This window comes from Triticum aestivum, chromosome 2D, assembly GCF_018294505.1.
Source record: "Triticum aestivum cultivar Chinese Spring chromosome 2D, IWGSC CS RefSeq v2.1, whole genome shotgun sequence".
Taxonomy (NCBI): domain Eukaryota; kingdom Viridiplantae; phylum Streptophyta; class Magnoliopsida; order Poales; family Poaceae; genus Triticum; species Triticum aestivum.
In genome coordinates, this window is record NC_057799.1 from 135,766,796 (window position 1) to 135,772,630 (window position 5,835).

The following is a 5,835-nucleotide window of genomic DNA, read 5'->3' on the forward strand; positions in this document are numbered from 1 at the left end:
TTTGTCATCGGTATGTTACTTGCCCGAGATTCGATCGTCGGTATCTCGATACCTAGTTCAATCTCGTTACCGGCAAGTCTCTTTACTCGTTCCGCAATACATCATCCCGCAACTAACTCATTAGTCACAATGCTTGCAAGGCTTATAGTGATGTGCATTACCGAGTGGGCCCTGAGATACCTCTCCGACAATCGGAGTGACAAATCCTAATCTCGAAATACGCCAACCCAACAAGTACCTTTGGAGACACCTGTAGAGCACCTTTATAATCACCCAGTTACGTTGTGACGTTTGGTAGCACACAAAGTGTTCCTCCGGTAAACGGGAGTTGCATAATCTCATAGTCATAGGAACATGTATAAGTCATGAAGAAAGCAATAGCAACATACTAAACGATCGGGTGCTAAGCTAATGTAATGGGTCATGTCAATCACGTCATTCTCCTAATGAGGTGATCCCGTTAATCAAATGACAACTCATGTCTATGGCTAGGAAACATAACCATATTTGATTAACGAACTAGTCAAGTAGAGGCATACTAGTGACACTTTGTTTGTCTATGTATTCACACATGTATTATGTTTCTGGTTAATACAATTCTAGCATGAATAATAAACATTTATCATGATATAAGGAAATATATAATACTTTATTATTGCCTCTAGGGCATATTTCCTTCAGTTTCCCACTTGCACTAGAGTCAATAATCTAGATTACATAGTAATGATTCTTACACCCATGGAGTCTTGGTGCTGATCATGTTTTGCTCGTGGAAGAGGCTTAGTCAACGGATCTGCTACATTCAGATCCGTATGTATCTTGCAAATTTCTATGTCTCCCACCTGGACTAAATCCCGCATGGAATTGAAGCGTCTTCTGATGTGCTTGGTTCTCTTGTGAAATCTGGATTCCTTTGCTAAGGCAATTGCACCAGTATTATCACAAAAGATTTTCATTGGTCCCGATGTACTAGGTATGACACCTAGATCGGTTATGAACTCCTTCATCCAGACTCCTTCATTCGCTGCTTCCGAAGCAGCTATGTATTCCGCTTCACACGTAGATCCCGCCACGACACTTTGCTTGGAACTGCACCAACTAACAGCTCCACCGTTCAATGTAAATACGTATCCGGTTTGCGATTTCGAATCGTCCGGATCAGTGTCAAAGCTTGCATCAACGTAACCATTTACGATGAGCTCTTTGTCACCTCCATATACGAGAAACATATCCTTAGTCCTTTTCAGGTATTTCAGGATGTTCTTGACCGCTGTCCAGTGATCCACTCCTGGATTACTTTGGTACCTCCCTGCTAAACTTATAGCCAGGGACACATCAGGTCTGGTACACAGCATTGCATACATGATAGAGCCTATGGCTGAAGCATAGGGAACATCTTTCATCTTCTCTCTATCTTCTGCAGTGGTCGGGCATTGAGTCTTACTCAATCTCACACCTTGTAGTACAGGCAAGAACCCTTTCTTTGCTTGATCCATTTTGAACTTCTTCAAAACTTTGTCAAGGTATGTGCTTTGTGAAAGTCCAATTAAGCGCCTTGATCTATCTCTATAGATCTTAATGCCTAATATATATGCAGCTTCACCGAGGTCTTTCATTGAAAAACTCTTATTCAAGTATCCCTTTATGCTATCCAGAAATTCAATATCATTTCCAATCAGTAATATGTCATCCACATATAATATCAGAAATGCTATCGAGCTCCCACTCACTTTCTTGTAAATACAGGCTTCTCCAAAAGTCTGTATAAAACCAAATGCTTTGATCGCACTATCAAAGCGTTTATTCCAACTCCGAGAGGCTTGCACCAGTCCATAAATGGATCGCTGGAGCTTGCACACTTTGTTAGCTCCCTTTGGATCGAAAAAACCTTCCGGTTGCATCATATACAACTCTTCTTCCAGAAATCCATTCAGGAACGCAGTTTTGACATCCATTTGCCAAATTTCATAATCATAAAATGCGGCAATTGCTAACATGATTCGGACAGACTTAAGCATCGCTACGGGTGAGAAGGTCTCATCGTAGTCAATTCCTTGAACTTGTCGAAAACCTTTCGCAACAAGTCGAGCTTTATAGATAGTAACATTACCATCAGCGTCAGTCTTCTTCTTGAAGATCCATTTATTTTCAATGGCTTGCCGACCATCGGGCAAGTCAACCAAAGTCCATACTTTGTTCTCATACATGGATCCTATCTCGGATTTCATGGCTTCAAGCCATTTTGCGGAATCTGGGCTCACCATCGCTTCTTCATAGTTCATAGGTTCGCCATGGTCTAATAACATGACCTCCAGAACAGGATTACCGTACCAATCTGGTGCGGATCTTGATCTAGTTGACCTACGAAGTTCAGTAATAACTTGATCTGAAGTTTCATGATCATTATCATTAACTTCCTCACTATTTGGTGTAGGTGTCGCAGAAACTGATCTCTGCGATGATCTACTTTCCAATAAGGGAGCAGGTACAGTTACCTCATCAAGTTCTACTTTCCTCCCACTCACATCTTTCGAGAGAAACTCCTTCTCTAGAAAGGATCCATTTCTAGCAACAAATATCTTGCCTTCGGATCTGTGATAGAAGGTGTACCCAACGGTCTCCTTTGGGTATCCTATGAAGACACATTTCTCCGATTTAGGTTCGAGCTTATCAGGTTGAAGTTTCTTCACATAAGCATCGCAACCCCAAACTTTAAGATACGACAACTTTGGTTTCTTGCCAAACCATAGTTCAAAAGGCGTCGTCTCAACGGATTTCGATGGTGTCCTATTTAGAGTGAATGCAGCTGTCTCTAAAGCATAACCCCAAAATGATAGCGGTAAATTAGTAAGAGACATCATAGTTCGCACCATATCTAATAAAGTATGATTACGACGTTCAGACACACCATTACGCTATGGTGTTCCCGGTGGCGTGAGTTGCGAAACTATTCCGCATTGTTTCAAATGTAGACCAAACTCGTAACTCAAATATTCCCCTCCACGATCAGATCGTAGGAATTTTATTTTCTTGTTACGATGATTTTCAACTTCACTCTGAAATTCTTTGAACTTTTCAAATGTTTCAGACTTATGTTTCATTAAGTAGATATACCCATATCTGCTCAAATCATCTGTGAAGGTGAGAAAATAACGATATCCGCCACGAGCTTCAATATTCATCGGGCCACATACATCTGTATGTATGATTTCCAACAAATCTGTTGCTCTCTCCATAGTTCCGGAGAATGGTGTTTTTGTCATCTTGCCCATAAGGCACGGTTCGCAAGTACCAAGTGATTCAAAATCAAGTGATTCCAAAATTCCATCAGTATGGAGTTTCTTCATGCGCTTTACACCGATATGACCCAAACGGCAATGCCACAAATAAGTTGCACTGTCATTATTAACTCTGCATCTTTTGGCTTCAACATTATGAATATGTGTATCACTACTATCGAGATTCATTAAAAATAGACCACTCTTCAAGGGTGCATGACCATAAAAGATATTATTCATATAAATAGAACAACCATTATTCTCTGATTTAAATGAATAACCGTCTCGCATTAAACAAGATCCAGATATAATGTTCATGCTCAACGCTGGCACCAAATAACAATTATTTAGGTCTAAAACTAATCCCGAAGGTAGATGTAGAGGTAGCGTGCCGACGGCGATCACATCGACTTTGGAACCATTTCCCACGCGCATCGTCACCTCGTCCTTAGCCAAACTTCGCTTAATCCGTAGCCCCTGTTTCGAGTTGCAAATATTAGCAACAGAACCAGTATCAAATACCCAGGTGCTACTGCGAGTATTAGTAAGGTACACATCAATAACATGTATATCACATATACCTTTGTTAACCTTGCCATCCTTCTTATCCGCCAAATACTTGGGCAGTTCCGCTTCCAGTGACCAGTCTGCTTACAGTAGAAGCACTCAGTTTTAGGCTTAGGTCCAGACTTGGATTTCTTCTCCTGAACAGCAACTTGCTTGCTATTCTTCTTGAAGTTCCCTTTCTTCTTCCCTTTGCCCTTTTTCTTGAAACTAGTGGTTTTACTGACCATCAACACTTGATGCTCCTTTTTGATTTCTACCTCCGCTGCCTTTAGCATTGCGAAGAGCTCAGGAATCGTCTTATTCATCCCTTGCATGTTATAGTTCATCACGAAGCTCTTGTAGCTTGGTGGCAGTGATTGAAGAATTCTGTCAATGACGCAATCATCCGGAAGTTGAACTCCCAGTTGAATTAAGTGATTATTATACCCAGACATTCTGAGTATATGCTCACTGACAGAACTATTCTCTTCCATCTTGCAGCTATAGAACTTATTGGATTCATATCTCTCAATCCGGGCATTTGCTTGAAATATTAACTTCAACTCCTGGAACATCTCATATGCTCCATGACGTTCAAAACGTCGTTGAAGTCCCGGTTCTAAGCCGTAAAGCATGGCACACTGAACTATTGAGTAGTCATCAGCTTTGCTTTGCCAGACGTTCATAACTTCTGGCGTAGCTCTTGCAGGAGGCCTGGCACCTAGCGGTGCTTCCAGGACGTAATTCTTCTGTGCAGCAATGAGGATAATCCTCAAGTTACGGACCCAGTCCGTGTAATTGCTACCATCATCTTTCAACTTAGCTTTCTCAAGGAACGCATTAAAATTCAACGGCACAACAGCACGGGCCATATATCTACAATTAACATAGACAAGCAAGATACTATCAGGTACTAAGTTCATGATAAATTTAAGTTCAATTAATCATATTACTTAAGAACTCCCACCTAGATAGACATCTCTCTAATCATCTAAGTGATTACGTGATCCAAAGCAACTAAACCATGTCCGATTAACACGTGAGATGGAGTAGTTTCAATGGTGAACATCACTATGTTGATCATATCTACTATATGATTCACGCTCGACCTTTCGGTCTCTGTGTTCCGAGGCCATATCTGTACATATGCTAGGCTCGTCAAGTTTAACCTGAGTATTCCGCGTGTGCAACTGTTTTGCACCCGTTGTATTTGAACGTAGAGCCTATCACACCCGATTAACACGTGGTGTCTCAGCACGAAGAACTTTTGCAACGGTGCATACTCAGGGAGAACACTTTTATCTTGAAATTTAGTGAGAGATCATCTTATAATGCTACCGTCAATCAAAGCAAGATAAGATGCATAAAAGATTAACATCACATGCAATCAATATAAGTGATATGATATGGCCATCATCATCTTGTGCTTGTGATCTCCATCTCCAAAGCACTGTGCTTGTGATCTCCATCTCCAAAGCACCGTGCTTGTGATCTCCATCTCCGAAGCACCATCATGATCACCATCGTCACCGGCTCGACACCTTGATCTCCATCGTAGTATCATTGTCGTCTCGCCAACTTATTGCTTTTACGACTATCGCTACCGTTTAGTGATAAAGTAAAACTATTACATGGCGATTGCATCTCATACAATAAAGCGACAACCATATGGCTCCTGCCAGTTGCCGATAACTCGGTTACAAAACATGATCATCTCATACAACACATTATATCACATCATGTCTTGACCATATCACATCACAACATGCCCTGCAAAAACAAGTTAGACGATCTCTACTTTGTTGTTGCACATTTTACGTGGCTGCTACGGGCTTAGCAAGAACCGTTCTTACCTACGCATCAAAACCACAACGATAGTTTGTCAAGTTGGTGTTGTTTTAACCTTCGCAAGGACCGGGCGTAGCCACACTCGGTTCAACTAAAGTGAGAGAGACAGACACCCGCCAGTCACCTTTAAGCAACGAGTGCTCCGAACGGTGAAACCAGTCTC